The sequence below is a fragment of the Lepisosteus platostomus genome, chromosome 5 (genome assembly GCF_059453375.1).
Source record: "Lepisosteus platostomus isolate fLepPlt1 chromosome 5, fLepPlt1.hap1, whole genome shotgun sequence".
NCBI classification, from domain to species: domain Eukaryota; kingdom Metazoa; phylum Chordata; class Actinopteri; order Semionotiformes; family Lepisosteidae; genus Lepisosteus; species Lepisosteus platostomus.
In genome coordinates, this window is record NC_142615.1 from 59,176,946 (window position 1) to 59,193,794 (window position 16,849).

Genomic DNA, 16,849 nt, shown 5'->3' on the forward strand with positions numbered 1-16,849 from the left:
TAGTGTCATTTTAAAATAGGACTATCAATGCTCCTGACTTTTAAACCTGTATTTATTCTGACATTATTCTCTCCACCTGCAGATGAGGGAGGTATTTGATTTTAATTTTTTTGATTTTGGGGGAAAATGTACATTCATTTCCTTGTATGTATCACCAGTGGAAAACTTGGCATTTTTGGATGAATTGCAATCCTTACTGCAAGGCCTTCAGACTGATATAGAAATGACTGGAGATTTAAGTGACACATTTGATAAATCAGACAGGAACAGCATAACCAGGTAACGTCTAAAATGGTAGAACCCTCTAAAGTACTGATAAATTTCAGGCACATTCATAATAAATAAAATTTATTTAATTTAAAGCATAAAATTTGCTTTAAAAAGAAAAGCACAATTTGTATGATATTGTAACGCCCTCGCCTGGTGGTGAGGAGGAAGCGCCCCTAGGCGCTCGTAGAAACCGCTGGGCATGCTGGGAGTGGTAGCCGGGGAGAGTCTGAAGGTCAGCACGATGACCAGCGGCTGACCCTACCTGTGTAAATAATGTCCTAGTAGTTCTAGTGCCCTGTGTAGTCCTGTAAAAGTATAGTGTGTTGTTAGGTAATTACCACCCTAAATATGTGTACGTGTTCCGTCAGTCTCCTCATGTGTGTGTAGATCCTGTGTTTGGTTTTGTGTGGTTGTAAATGAATAAAGCTAATGCTTGTTTGTTAATTGCGTCTCCACTTGTCCTTGTTCTGAAAAGAACCTGCAAACGCTACATTGGTGTCAGAAGCGGGCAGAATGGACAACTCGTGGCAGACACTACCCGATTCTATTAAGCGCCGGCTGACGCTGGAAGAAACAAAACCCATCGGCAGCGCACATAGGGAGCCTGAGCAACACCTGGGTGCGACAGGTGGCCACAGCCCTTACCAGGGCTATTCAATAGTGGTTCCGCCGGTAGAATTGGGGCGATCCGCCGCTACTCCTGGTCAGCGAGCACCCCAGAGAGAGGATACTCTCCCTGCCGGAGCCGATCAGCGATTCCCACACCCATCGGCGCGGGTGAGACCAGGTCGCTACAATGGGGAAGCGCCGTGGGAAATCTACGAGGTGCAGTTCCAGCTCGCGCCCCGGACGAATGGCTGCACCGGGCGGAGATGGAAGGAGTGGCCTGCCAGGTGCTCCTGGACGTCCCGGAGGAGGACAGAGGCGACTACACGGCGCTGGCGGCGGCTCTCCAGCTGCGTTTCGGTGTGGAGGAGGCGCCGGACTTGATGCGGGAGAGGCTGGCCCTGCGGCGGCGCCAACCAGGAGAGCGACTGGGCCCGGTTGCCGCTGATGTCGCGTTCCTCGCCCGCTGAGGATACCCAACTTTCCCCCGGGAGGCGCAGCGGGAGATGGCTCTCCAGGCCTTTCTCAAGGCCCTCTCACCTGAGGAGCTGCGGCGCCACGTGCAGCTGGCCGCGCCGGCATCGCTGGAGCAGGCCTTGGCCCTTGCTACACGGGCTGAGGCCGTGTTCGGGGTGACTGGAAGCGCCAGCAGACGCAGTGCGCCCTGCCGGCTGACCGAGGCGGCGACAGAGGAATCCAGAGAGGGGGAAGAGGAGCCAGCCCATGCAGCAACCCCCGCGGAACAGCCCCGCACGCTGATTTGCAACCGCTGAGGGAAGAGGGGACACCGAGCCCGGTTCTGCCGGGCACCCGAACCTCTCACTCCTCGATCGGCGTAGGGAAACGGGAATGGGACGACTCAGCTTGGGGAAGGCCGCCCCTCGAACACCTCAACCCCCGCTCCGGAGAGCGCTGTTAAGACCGGCGCCCCTCACGCCACCGTGGGGCGAGTCGGCTGTAGCCGGGGCCTGTACCTCCACTGCAAAATCGAGGAGCAACCCTGCCTGGCCCTACTCGACACCGGTTCATCGATAACCCTACTCCGGCTGGGCGTCTTCCCTGACACCGAGGGCACCACCCCCCCAGGATGGGAGGCCTCCAGCCTGCGGCTGAGGACCGTGACGGGACAGCTCGCTGCAGTCCGGGGGAAACAGGTGTTTGCCTTCCGTCTAGGTGCAGCGACGGTGTGCCACCCCTGCTACCTTGCACCCATCCAGGAGGACTGCATTCTGGGGCTGGACGTACTGCAGCGAGTGGGGGCCAGTTTGGACTTGAGCCGGCAGGAGTTGGTGCGGCAGGGGGAGCGACTTCACCTGGTGGAGGGCAGGTCCGGCGAAGGCCGAGGGACGCGGGCTTGCCGGAGCTGGGAGAAAAAGAGGCAGTGGCGGTGGCGGCGGCAGTCGCCGGGGCAGACCAGGCCTGTGAGCCGGGGAGCGAGCATGCTGGATCCTGCTCCCGAGTCAGCCGGGGGGCCAGACAAGGCGGCGGCGGCGGGAGCCGAGCGTTGCGTGGAAGCGAGGCGCGCCGTTGAGGATCTCTACCAGCGGAGCTGCGAGGGCCTCGATCAGGACCAGCGGCAGCAGCTCCAGGAGCTACTCGCCCAGAACGAGGATCTCTTTGCGGCGAGAGATGAGGACTGCACCCGCACTGCCCTGGTCCAACACGAAATCAACACCGGCGACGCTCGGCCCATCCGCATCCCACCGGGACGCATGGTTCACGCCAAGCGGACCGCCGCCGAGGAAAAGATCCGGGAGATGGCTGCAGCGGGGGTGATTGAGCCCTCCGCGAGCCCGTGGTCGGCGCCAGCTGTACTGGTAAAAAAAAAAGACGGCTCTTGGAGTATTCTGCGTCAACTACCGCAAGCTGAACGAGGTCACCCGGAAAGATTCCTACCCCCTGCCGAGGATAGATGACGCCCTAGACTACATCACCGGGTCGACCTGGTTCAGCTCCCTGGACCTCCGCTGCGGCTACTGGCAGGTACCGCTTGCTCCCGATGCTCGCCCGAAGACGGCCTTTTCTATCGGCCAGGGCCTCTGGCAGTTTACTGTCATGCCTTTTGGCCTGTGTAATGCCCCGGCGACGTTCGAGAGGCTGATGGAGAGGGTGCTGGCATCTGTCCCGCGGAACCAGTGTGTGCTGTATCTGGACAATCTGCTGGTTCATGCGTGGGGTTTCGACCAGGCCTTGACGAACCTCCAGGCGGTGCTGGCCTGCATCCGCCGTGCTGGCCTGAGGCTCAACCCCCGCAAGTGCGAGCTCCTGCGGCGGGAGGTGAGCTTCCTGGGACATGTTGTTGGACCGCGAGGGGTGGCTACGGACCCAGGTAAGGTCGCCGCAGTGAGGGGCTGGCCGACTCCACGCACCGTAGCGGAGCTGCGCAGCTTTCTGGGGTTGGCCTCGTACTACTGGAGGTTCGTCCGGGACTTTGCCAGCATCGCTGCCCCGCTGCACCGCCTCACCGACAAGGGCCGCCGTTTTGACTGGGACTCGGGCTGTGAGACTGCCTTTGGCCGGTTGCGTGAAGCTCTGGTGGGGGCCCCCGTGCTGGCCTACCCCGACCCGCGGTTGCCGTATGTTCTCGATACCGACGCGAGTAACTCGGGGGTGGGTGCGGTGTTGGCGCAGGAGGGGCCGGATGGGGAGTGCGTAGTGGCCTACTATAGTTGGGCTTTGACTAGAGTTGAACGGAACTACTGCGTGACCCGTCGCGAGCTGCTGGCGGTGATGGCGGCGGTCCACCACTTCAGGCCGTATCTGTTCGGGACCCGGTTCCGGCTGAGGACCGACCATGCGTCCCTCACCTGGCTGCTCCACTTTAAGGAGCCGGAGGGGCAGATGGCGCGATGGATAGAGGTCCTGCAGGAGTACGACTTCACTGTCGAACACTGTGCGGGATCTCGCCATCTCAATGCCCAGCGGGAGCAGTGTGAGGGGGCCGTCCGCACCGTGGTGGAGTCGAGCGCCATGGCCACGGCCCGGGAGGGGCAGCTGGGGGTGGGCCTGCCAGACCTGGCGCAGCGTCAGGCAGCTGATCCTGACGTGGGGCCGGTGCTCCGCTGGAGGGCAGCAGGAGTGCGGCCTACGCGAGAGGAGCTCGCCCCGCACCCAAAGTCCGTCAAGGCCCTCTGCGCCCTGTGGGAGGCCTTGGAGGTAAAGGACGGGGTGCTGCGCCAGGGGTGGCGGGTACCCTCCAGTGGCGAGGTACGGTGGCAGCTGGTGGTGCCTCGGTCGCTCCGCGGGGCGGTGCACGGCCAGCCGGGCATGGGGCACTTCGGCAGTAAGAAAACCCTGCAGCGGCTCCGAGGCCATTTTTATTGGGGTCTTTGCCACCGGGACATGCAGCGGTACTGCCGAACGTGTGCGGTGTGCGTGGCGCAGAAGGGTCCCCCCGAGCGCTCTCGGGCCCCCCTCCAACAACATGTTGCTGGAGCGGGTGGGGGTGGACGTTTTGGGCCCGTTTCCGCGCACCGAGGCTGGGAACCGCTACGTCTTGGTGGCCATGGATTATTTTACGAAGTGGCCGGAGGCCTACGCCCTCCCGGACCAGAGTGCCCCCACGGTGGCCTATGCACTGCTGGAGGGGATGTTTGCCAGGCTGGGGGTGCCGGAGGAGTAACACAGTGACCAGGGGCGTAACTTCGAGTCCCAGGTCTTCGCCAGAGTGTGCCAGCGCCTGGGGATCACTAAGACGCGGACCACACCGCTGCATCCCCAGAGCGACGGGTTGGTGGAGCGGTTTAATCGGACGCTCGCCACCCAGCTGGCCACCCTGGTGTCCCGGCACCAACGGGACTGGGACCGCCACCTCCCCCTTGCGCTCTGGGAGTACAGGACCGCGGTCCAGGAATCCACCGGGTGCACCCCGGCCTCGCTCATGCTGGGCCGGGAAATGCGAACCCCGGTGGACCTGGTCTTCAGCCCGCCGCCCGGAGACGGGTCGGCACCGCCGGCTGGACCGGACTACGAGTGGGACCTGCGGCAGCGGATGCAGCGGGTGCACAGCTTTGCACGGACCCACCTGACACAGGCGGGGGTCCGGCAGAAGCGGTACTACGACCTGCGCTGCAGGGGGCCTGCCTTCCAGCCCGGGGACTCGGTTTGGGTGTACAACCCGCGCCGCTGCAAAGGCCTCAGCCCTAAGCTGGCGCCGTCGTGGGAGGGTCCCGCTGAGGTACTCGGGGTGGTGGGCGAGGTCTGCTACCGTGTCCGGTTGCGAACACGGGGGAGGGTGGTGGTCCTGCACCGAGACCGCCTGGCCCCCTACTGGGCCCGGGAGGAGGAGCCGTGTGGGGAGGCTCTAGAGGAGCAGCCGGGGCTGTAGCCGGCCGATAGTGGGGCGTCCGTGGATCGCCAGCCGTCACCGCGGCGCAGGGTTCCACAGCAGTTAGCCCAGTATGAGTACAGCCTGAGGGGGGTGTTCGACGTCGGCGAGACGCCAGACGCCAGACGCCAGACGCTAGACGCTTCAGGTGGGGGCAGTGTAACGCCCTCGCCTGGTGGTGAGGAGAAAGCACCCCTAGGCGCTCGTAGTACCGCTGGGCATGCTGGGAGTGGTAGCCGGGGAGAGTCTGAGGGTCAGCACGATGACCAGCGGCTGACCCTACCTGTGTAAATAATGTCCTAGTAGTTCTAGTGCCCTGTGTAGTCTTGTAAAATTATAGTGTGTTGTTAGGTAATTACCACCCTAACTATGTGTACGTGTTCCGTCAGTCTCCTCATGTGTGTGTATATCCTGTGTTTGGTTTTCTGTTAATGCTTGTTTGTTAATCGCGTCTTCACTCGTCCTTTGTTCTGAAAAGAACCTGCAAATGCTACAGCATTTACTTTATAAACACCAGTATTGACACTTTGATCAGTATATTTATTATTAGTAGCCAGTCTTATAAATTTACAATTTAGATTAAGTCTGGTAACAGTTTTACAGTTAATTTAAATCATCAGACCACTAATGGAACTGAGAGCTGGGTGGAAATAAAACCAGGATACACATTTTAACCTCCAGGATCAGGAGTCTGATCCTCCTGGCTTCTTTACTCTGAAGATTCGTGTAAAACTCTTAAAAGCGCTTATTTCAGGGACTCGTGCTTGTCCTCTACTGCTCCACACGGGTACGCTTTGTAACACAATAATCTGCGATGTAAACTTTTTTTTTCTGTTTAAAGAATTTTATTCCAAGATTTGTCGCTCTCCTTCTCCAACTGTGATGATTCGCTTCTCTTCACAGTCCGGTGTGTTTTTTTTGGGGGGGGGAGATTTTATATGAAGAAAAGCCCCCCGGGCTCCGGACAGGAGTCTCCTCCAGCTCTGCTTTGTCAGAAAGAGCGCTGTGACGTCACACACACCAGCCAGAGCGCCGGGATCAGAGAGCGAGACCGCGGGAGACGCGCGGAGGGAACGGAGGAGAATTATTGATCACTTATGTATCGACAACCAATTTATTCAACTGAAGGACCATAGAATAATCGATTAACTTCTCTGATTCTTGAGTACTGATTCTTTTCTTGACCCTGTTTAAATATCTAGAAAACAGTCAATAAAGACTGTATCGATCAATTACCATAGTGCGTTTAGTGTTAATAATGTTCAATCCGAAATTAAACAATGATTATTCATATTATTATTTAGGTAACTCTATCCTAGAGCTAGAAAATTATATTCCAAGTTGATAAATGTATGTAAGTAACAGTTTAAATGCATTTTTTTCAGTGTTTATAAATCATAAGTATGGTAACCACGGCAACAGCCGGCACGTCACTGTATGTGTCTAGGTGTCTCGCATTCGTCACAGAGAGTGTATGTGACGTCACGGGCAGCAACTAATACTACTACTAGTGTATTCATTTTAACATTAGTGAGAGTACAACTGGTAGTTTTAATGGTAGTGTTCATAACAAAGTGTGAGTATTAATAACAAAGCGCTTGTTTGTTAATCGCGTCTCCACTCGTCCGTTGTTCTGAAAAGAACCTGTAAATGCTACAATTTTCTTTACTCAGCAGCTTATTAAAAACAGCTCCCGTGATGTTCAAACCGATTTTTTACACAGAACACTGACACAGCTTTGCGTTCTGAATCTCTTTTTCTCGTGCGTTTATTTAATGTGGCACAATGCACTGGGATAAGGGTATTCTGTTCACAAACCAATAGCATTTAAACCACAGCACCCACAATGCTGCAAGTAAGTGTTTTGCACACTAAGCAGAGAGCGATGTCTTCCTCGTTAGTATAGTGGCGAGTATCCCCACCTGTCACGCGGGAGACCGGGGTACATCAGGACGGCCACAACGCAAAGTACTGACCCCTATACGATCACGGCGAGTTACCGATACACACGTGACAGGGCGGAAAAGGCTGTGCTCTCTTCGTGTGACATAATTCGGAAAAGTCCTGATGTTGCATTTCAACTGAGCCCCAGTATACATCGACCCTTGGACACTCTGAGTGACAACTCTCTTGCGTGTTTTCTCATATTTATGTAGTTTGCTTGCATGATGCCCAGAACAGCGGGGTTGTGTGCTCCCATATGGTCTAGCGGTTAGGATTCCTGATTTTCACCCAGGCGGCCCGGGTTGAAAACTCCATACTCCCGGTATGGGAATGTGTCAGTTTTGCCTCCTGCTTTCCAAAAGATCAGCACCATACGAAGGAGCCGCATTAAAACCACTCGAATGTGCAAAACGTGCGAGAAGAGGGGGAGCTTGTTTCCAACCGAAGACTTCTCGCATGTGAGACGAGCTGATCATCGCTGCAGGAGGAGGGAGGGTTACTCTGGTAGACAGGGCTGACCTTCGGCAATAGGATTTATACTCTCCAAGATGATATTTGTACTTTCTGGAGAGGCGATTTTCTCCACTTTAGTAGCCCGATTTCGTCGATTGCGTGGAGAGGGCTGTAGAATGTGGCGCCGCCTTTCCTGCTCCGTCCATGACAGGCGTGCTGGTCTCTGGAGAGAGAGCACGGTCCATCAGCGCACTCCAATAAAGGCACTGGAAGCAGCTGAATCGCATTGGCGAAGCTCAGCGCTGGGCCGCTGGGCACATCTTACCACCGTTACCGTAGTGTAGTGGTTATCACGTTTGCCTCACACGCGAAAGGTTCCCGGTTCGAAACCGGGCGGAAACAGCCTTCTTTTGTCGCCACGCACAAAAGGGGATTGGGGATTCGCCTAACGCTGTGATCGAACAGACCCACTCACCTCTTAGTGTGGCGGGATCTGCACAGTGCATGTCGCAGCGCATCCTGCTTTCACTTCAATGCGCGTCCTGATGTACCCCGGTCTCCCGCGTGACAGGTGGGGACAGGTGACAGGTCCTATACTAATGAGGAAGACATCGCTCTCTCCGACCCCCGGCATCATGTCTCGACCCACCGTGCTGGAAGCCGACGCGTGCTGTGATTCCTTTACTGAGCAGAAATGACAACCGAGGAGCCGAGAGATCATTTCAGCATTTCGCGTCTGATCGGAAAACACAGACGACCAACTCGGAATGACTTGCCTTTGACGCTTATCAAAGCGTTCTTTGTGCATCGAACAGACCCACTCACCTCTTAGTGTGGCGGGATCTGCACAGTGCATGTCGCAGCGCTTCCTGCTTTCACTTCAATGTGCTTCCTGATGTCGAGTCGTGTGCCGTGCGGAGGCTCTGAAAGCGAGAGCAATGAAAAGGTGCACGACGCTGTGAAAGAAAACAGAGAAGTGAAAGGCAGTCCTTTCTCTAAGGAGGTGAAAGAAAACCCCGGTCTCCCGCGTGACAGGCGGGGATACTTGCCACTATACTAACGAGGAAGACATCGCTCTCTCCGACCCCCGGCATCGTGTCCCGACCCACCGTGCTGGAAGCCAACGCGTCCTCTGATTCCTTTACGGAGCAGAAATGACAACCGAGGAGCCGAGAGAAAATTTCAGCATTTCGCGTCTGAACGGAAAACACAGACGACCAACTCGGAATGACTTGCCTTTGACGCTTTTCAAAGCCTTCTTTGTGGACGACGACTGCACCGCCTAGCAGATACAAATGGGTTGTACAACTTTGAACTAGCAAATGGAAGAGGGCTAAGCCCCCTCTCTTTTAGCCCAGGTTCGATCTGTCTCCCAGAATCACCAGGGCGCACGCACACACACACCCGTGCCGTTGAAGTGCTCTGCTTCATTTCTAAGGGCAACTCAACATTCACTCCTACCCCGAGTGCAGAAAAGACAGCGTCCGCAGCAACAACAGCTCAGGTCTCTGCACAGGAGCTAAGCTGCCCCCATCTCCTCTGCTCTGCAGCTCCTGCGGAGTGGAGTCCTTCCTGTTTGCAGGCGGCGGCTCCCCGCGCCCTGTCTGTGCGTCGTGTCCAAGAGCTCCTGGGAGGAAGAGAGAGCCCTCCCACTCGGGGGCTTTTCAACGGTCTGTGTGAGGAGGGGCGGGTGTGTCAAGTAGCTTATCGAGCGGAAGCCTGGGGCGGCGGAGAGCTGTGATCGTGCAGACCTTGAGGTGTCACCTCTTTGTCTGCTTTCCCGCCCCCCCTCCGCCCAAGCTCTGCTCCAAAGTAGCCCGGCAACCCCTCACACCTGCACGTGTCACAACCTAAGGTGTGGTCATGAGACACCCATGGGGTGTCGTTCTGTTCTTGCTAATTGTTTCCTGCCCGTCGCAGGCAGGAGGCCATGCGAGGAAGATGCGCTGGACAGAGCTCAGAGGGCGCACCTGGGTGGCTTTCCTTCAGAGTGACGTTCCTGCAACACTCTCCCGCTACTCTTGGTGCGCTCATGCCGCAACACAGGAAGGCTGGAGCAGGTGGCTGTGGGCTCTGCGCACCGCCAAAATAGCTCAGTTGGGAGAGCGTTAGACTGAAGATCTAAAGGTCCCTGGTTTGATCCCGGGTTTTGGTATTTTGTTTCATCGCGCCCTTTGTTCCTCTCTCCAGCGCACCCTGCCTAAAGTGACGCGTCCCTTTCTCAGCCCGAAACGCAAGCGAGACACCAGCAGCGGTCCCTGCAGGTTTCCGTAGTGTAGCGGCTATCACGTTCGCCTAACACGCGAAAGGTCCCCGGTTCGAGACCGGGTGGAAGCAGCCTTGTTTTGCACGCTCCTGTACTTCACAGAGGTCTTGAACGACCGGTCATTTGTTCCCAATGTATTTCCGGTGCCTTCGTGCACTCTTGTACCAAACGCACGTTCCTTCTGTACATGGAGCCGATCATTTGCAATTGGGCTGTGCCGACAGACCAGGACGAGCTCTGTCGGCTCAAAAGCAGCGCAGGACCTGCAAGAACAACAGAAAGATTAGCATCCAGCGGGGGCCTCTTAGTGAGCCCAAGATCTCATCAAGAATCGGCTCCAGCAACAGGGCTGGGCGCATTGTTCCATTCTCCGACCACTCTCGGTGTAAACAAGTCCCTCCTGGTCTCTGCTTGAAATGCACTTTCCTGCGTTTGCTTTGTTGTAACTGGCTTCCCCTGCATGGGCGAATGTGAAGAAGTTCCTTAGTAAGTCATTGAAGAAAACCAAGAAGAGGTCGGAGTGGCCTCTGTCGTTCATCAACGATCCAGTCAGGCAGTACTCCTCCTATTCTGCCAGTATGCGGATTCGAACCGGGGTTGTTGCGGCCACAACACAAATTCTGAGCACTATACGATCACAGCGAGTTACCGAGACATACACAGCCAGTAGGAAAGGATGTACTCTCTTTGTGTGACACTGGTCGGAAAAGTCCTGACGCTGCATTTCAACTGAGCCCTAGTATACATCAACCCTTCGACACTCTGAGTGCCAACTCTCTTGTGTGTTTTCTCCATCAAGCAGGTCATGAAGGCAGCAATTACAGTTTGCTTACATGACGCACGCACAACATGGCTGTATGCTCCCATATGGTCTAGCGGTTACGATACCTGATCTTCACCCAGGTGGCCTGGTTTCAGCTCCTTGTATGAGAACGTGTCAGTTTTGCCTCCTGCTTTCCAAAGATCAGCACCATGTTTTACGCCTCCCCCGAATATCGAAGCTGCCTCTAAATCTGCAAATGAAGATGAGTCGATAAACCACTTGTTTTTCGTATAACTATACATATATTCATTTATTACTGATTTCATTCATTGAGCATGGATACAATAGAGGTACAGCCATTCACTGTTTGACATGTCTGCACTGGTACAGAACCTAGCAATCAGAAAACGGGTGAAACTGTCTTGAGAATTAGCATACAGTACCGAGGCCCCCATGACCAAATAAAGGCTAACCTCGATAATCAGCCTAAATAATGCAGACTACAGCAAAACGACTGACTTTGAAAAGGGAATGAATGTCCGGAAGGAGTAGCGTAACCAGCTTGAAATGCTTCTCCGGACCTCTAACTAAAAGAAACCGGGAACCAGCAGTGGCATCGACTCCTTTCAAACTGGGATCCTATCGCAGCTCTTGGGGTCATAACTCTTCCGTATCTGATATTGGACCAAGCACATCAGGGGAGAGCGCGAACGCAGTCCCCCACTACCAGAAATTATGCAGTCGAGATTCCCACATTTGGGGAATTCGCAGGGGTCAGCACAGCCGGAGTGCAATGGCCGAGCCTCGCTCTGGGTGAACCGATTCAATTTCGATTTTTAAGAACTTTATTTTCTTTTCACAAAAAAATACAGGACATCACAAATTAGAAAGCTTTACATTAATATACATACTTAAAACAGTATAAATGATCACATCTCATTACATTTTGACACGGTACCAGTTACATAGCAACAATTTCTTTTTTTCTGGTGCAAATCACATTCTTTACTTAAACATGATAATGTTTTTCACAGTCTCTTGAGATATTGACCTATGCTCTCTATTTCTCACAGATTTTCTGCTTCCTCCCTCCCTTCTCTCCACAGATCTCTGAGGTAATAGTTCTCTCGGATGATGAACAGGGCCAGGCTACCTGCTGCCTTGACTGGGACCTCGATGTCTTTGAACAGCCCCATGTTCCTCACTCTCCACAGGGCGTCTTTCCCACTGTTCACCACGGCCAAGATCCTGTCAAACACGTCAGGAGGAAGTTTGACAGGAGAGATGCCGTATATGACGAAAGCAGCGGTCAGGGTAAATTGGGGCGAGAGAGCTTGCAACCAATCTTCAAACTGTGCCCAGAAGGCCTTAGCAAAAAAGCAGGACCACAGGAGATGGGTCACAGTCTCCTCCTCGCCACAGCCCAACCCTAACGCAGCGAGGGCTGGGGGTGAGGCCCCTACGGTACAAGAAAGTTCGTACCGGTAAGCACTGGTGGACGACACTCCAGGCTAAATTTCTGTGAATGTTGCACAGAAACTTAGAGAATGTGTGTTTCCACACCTTCCTTGTTTGGGCTGATGTTAAAATGCCCACAGGGGTCTGCCTATTCTTCTGCGGTGCAACGAAATCTTCCAGTTTTTGGACGCTGACATCTCGGAGGGGAATATGGCCAATTGGGTGAGATCTTAGAAAACTTTTAACTGTCCCATAAATTGCAGGGCATGTGTCAGAGAGTGGGACATCCAGCTTGGGTCTGACACCCCACACTCTGAACACCTCCCTACCTACCCAGAGCCTGGCAAAACATTTCCAGGTACGTGCTGCAGGCGCTGTTGCAAAGCCTCTCAGCACAGAGGCCAGGAAAATGCACAGCAGCTTCATGGCAATATCTGGGACAGACTTCCCCCCTAAGAGTAGCAGCCTGTACATTATTTCCCTTCTGAGTCTTTCCTGCTTCCCACCCCATAGAAAATGAAACATCCATCTCCTCAGCACCACTGCAACACGGTGTGGGATTGGGAAGGTAGAAGGCAGAAAATTCAAGACAGGCAAGAGCTCGGCTTTGATGACCAGTACCTTCCCTGTCATGGTGAGGTCTCGGTCCTTCCATTGCATCAGTTTTTTGTTTAAGATTGGCAATTTGTTCTGTCAATTTACTGTTCCCATCTCTTCTCCAAAATACACCCCCAGGACCTTAATTCTCTTCTCTTGCAGCCTGAGATCATGCCCTTCTTTTGGCTCCCTCCAGTTCTGATAAAAAATCTCACTCTTAGATTTGTTAGTTTTTCCAGAGGAAGCCAAAGAGAAACGATCACAGCACTTCAGAGCTCTGCTAATTGAGACATTGTCAGAGAGGAGCAGGGTGACGTCATCCATTTATAGAGATGTCTTTACCTCTCCCCCCCCACTTCCAGGCATTGGTATCCCATTAATGGCCTGATCCTGGCGCAAGGCACAGGCTAAGGGCTCCATAGCCAAAACAAATAAAAAGGGGGATAATGGGCAGCCTTGCCTCACCCTTGAATAGACTTCAAAGGGGCGTGATCTATTGCCATTAACCATTACTCTGCTGTTGCTATCTGTGTACAGCAGGTTAATCCACTTTCTCATGATGGGTCCAAACTTCATGTGCTCAAGTACCGATGTTAAGTACTGCCGGTTTAGGCGGTCAAAGGCCTTTTCTAGGTCTACACCTAAAATGCACAGAGGGAGGGAGCGATCCTCTGAGTACAGGCAGACATCCCTCAACAAGGCCAGGTTGTCGCTCATCAGGCGTCCTGCTATCCCACAAGTCTGTTCTTTCTCTACCAGTGAGGTCACTACATTTTGTAGGTACAGGAAAAGGGCTTTGGACAGGATCTTAGTGTCCACGCCTAACAGGCTGAGGGGTCTCCAGTTCTTTATGTCATTCTTTGCTCCTTTCTTAAACAAGAGAGAGATAGTGCCTTCTCTTAAGGAGTCAGGCAGCAATTCTGTCTTATAGCTTTCCTCGAAAAGGAGCATTAGCAGATCCTGAAGCAGATCCCAAAAGGTGCAATAAAATTCCTTAGGGAGCCCGTCAGCACCCGGAGTTTTCCCCTTCTGTAAGCTCTCCATAGCCTGTCTCAGCTCTTCTACTGTCAAATCCCTCTCAAGTACTTCCCTATCTTCTTCACTCAAATCGTTTTCTAGCTTTGAGGTAAAAAAATGAATTTCTTCATCCTTTACCTCTGTACAGTCTTAAGTAGAAGGCCTCGATGCAGGAGAGGATAGCACTCGGCTCTGTTCTCTCTCTTCCCTCCTCATCAACTACACTTTCCATGACAGACTTGGAGCCTACCACTTTCCTGAAAAAGAAGCGAGTACACTTCTCATTTTCTTCCAAGAACTGCACTCTGCTTCTTAACAGCACTCCTCGACTACTTTCTTCTGCTATGCTCCGGATGTCCTTTTTTAAAAGGGTGATATCCTCGAGCTCATTGAAGCCACTGTGCAGCATCGTGTAGAGACGCTGCAGCTGCCTCTGTTTCCTGGCTAGCACTCCTCTCCGTCTGGCAGCCTTCCTTCCCTCAGCCATGAAAAAGGCCTTTGTCCTCACCTTCACCTCCTCCTACTGACCCATACAGACACTGCAAGGACAGCCACTGTGATAGTTTCTCCTTGTAGCGGGATACTACCCCCTCGTTCTCTAGCAGCTTTGTGTTGAGTTTCCAGAGGCCTGGGCCAAAGACAGTCCCGCCCTGGAGTTCCACTCTTCATCCTAAAGCTTTCTTGATCTGAGAAGAAGACAGGCTGAAGAGTGACCCCAACAACTTTCACTCTCTCTGAGACAAAGCAATAGTCAATTCTGGAGCTGCTATTCCTCCCTGACCATGTATATCCTGCTGTTGTGGGATATATACATCTATATGTGTCTGAGAGTTTAAAGTCTTGAACTAAGTTTTGCAGGGCCAGTGAGCTGGAATCCAATTTTATCGGCCTTTTGGCTAAGATCAAGTTCAAGTGGCATGCCCGCAGTTCCTGTCTTTCCAAAGTTCGAGAAGGTGATCGAAGATCCTGAAGAGTGCTTGAGCTGGTATCGCCCTAGGTTGAGCCTAGGGGGTTAAGGCCAAGCAGCAGCTGAGCTGGGTGGAATCCGGCAGCAACGTTCTCTCTCTCTGCTCTCTCCTCTCCCCTCCCTCTTTCTCTTGCTCTGCCTCCTTGGCCTCTTGGCTGGGAGTAGGTACTCGTGGCCTGCCCGCAGTGCTTGTTTTCTTCCTCGAGACTCGGAAGCGCTATCCGCTCCCTCTCTCTCTCTCTCTCTCTGCCTCCTTGGCCTCTTGGCAGGGAGTAGGTTCTCGTGGCCTGCCCGCAGTGCTTGTTTTCTTCCTCGAGACTCGGAAGCACTATCCGCTCCCTCTCTCTCTCTCTCCTCCTGCGCCTGCACCTAGCTGGGCTTTGCCCACAGGGACACAAGGACGCTGCTCCTTTAGCAGCTAAACCCTCCTCTCCACAGGACCTTGCTCTCTCTCTTTCTCTCCTTTTTTCTTTTTTCTCCTTTCCAGATGGCAGACAAGAAGACACTGATCCGGTTCCACTGGACCAAGAAAACAGAGACGATGCCAACTGCAAAATCCTTTTTCATTACCTTCCTGAGAGGGATCCTGCAGTTGGTGGCCGGAGATCTCTACTGCCTGCAAGACAACAAGGCAGAGAGATACATGGAGGCCTACATGGCCACGGACGCCTCATATGAAAAGGCAACGTAAATGATCAGAGAAAAAGGTAAGCACCCCGGTTACTCTGAATTCAGGCCGGAGCCTATGAGGAAGACAAACCAGAGGACCATCACAGTCCTCACATACAACCCCTACGTACCAATGGAACTGGTAACAGCGTACCTAGGGAGGTATGTAACTGTGGTGGGCAAACCGACGGAGATCAGGGACAGTTGCGGCGTCTGGTACGGCAAACGCCAGTACCAAGTCCTCCTAAAAGAGGACCCAGAGGGCGTCGACGGTTTCCAGCACCCCCCGGCCCGCTTCAACATCAGAGCCGACAGGGGGTACCTTTACTACCCCAGGACGCCACAAGGAGAACACGTGTGACATCGTCAGATGTCACAACTGTAACAAAGAGGGGCACCTGGCAAAAACCTGCAGGGCAGCCAAAAAGTGCAACGGATGCGGCGCCGAGGGACACCTCCTTCACCAATGCAAGGTAAGCAAACCTTCGTTTGCCCAGGTGGTGGAAGCCGGCCGGCAGAAACCGGTCTCAAGACAAAGGGAGAGAGGTGAGAACAAAGAACCCGCACCTCCCCCGCAGAGAACCGAAACTGCCGAGGCCACACCCCCAGCCGCACCAGTGCCACAAGATGGCTGCCAGGACGACGGACAAAATGGCTGACCGGAGAAAGGGCCCTAATAACTCCCAGCAAGAAGGGAAAGAGAAAGCGGGAGAAGAGATGCAGGGCGGATCCACCTTCGGAAGGACAAAAGAAAAGAGTGGTAAGGGAGAACCGTTTCCTCGTCCTAGAGGAAACTGAACTTTCTTCCCCCGAGGCCCAGGAACAATTGGAGGAGGCAGCCCAGGAAATGGAAACCCTCCCCCCTGAGGCCCAAAGACGACAGGAAGTGACAGCCCAGGAAACAAAACCCCCCTCCCCCGAGTCCCAAGGACAACAGGAGGAGGCAGCCCAGGAAGAGGTAACCCCCTTCCCCGAGGCCCAGGGACAACAGGAAGAGGCAGCCCAGGAAGTCGGAACCCCCTCCCCCAAGGCCCATGAACAACACGAAGAGGCAGCCCAGGAAGTGGAGCCCCCCTCTCCCAAGGCCCAGGAGCAACTGGAGGTCCCCGAAACTCCTGGAGAAAGGGAAGAAAAAAGCCTTCCCGAAGCGGTGGTGGAGAGTATCCTCAAGGAAGACAAGGATTACTTTGAAGCCACCCTGGAGCCGGGACTGATGGTAGGGCTGGACCTGTCCAGCATGTTTACCTTTCAGTCCCCAGCGAGACCTGGAGGGAGCCCAGCATATTCCCCCCAGGACCCGAACGAGAGGAGTTACCTCTAGGCTAAACAGTGCCCAGATGCAGACTCCCAAATTTTCCACTGTAAGCACAAAGAGAGGAGGTTCAACTTTCACTTGTTTAATCATGATTGTGAAACTTACCTTTCTAACAACTAACGTGAGAGGGCTAATAGACCCGTTGAAAAGACGGGGAGTCTTTCATGATCTGGCCTCAAAGTCTCTCAGTTTGTTTC

The 16,849-nt window shown here is 53.9% G+C and overlaps 1 long non-coding RNA gene and 1 pseudogene across 1 annotated transcript in view; one reads left to right on the top strand and one right to left on the bottom strand.

The window, feature by feature from the left end:
* Window positions 1–16,849, top strand: part of LOC148670341 (uncharacterized) — a 112,386-nt gene that overhangs the window by 37,928 nt on the left and 57,609 nt on the right. The window lies entirely within an intron of this gene.
* On the bottom strand, window positions 11,325–11,465 carry LOC148670343 (U1 spliceosomal RNA; annotated as a pseudogene).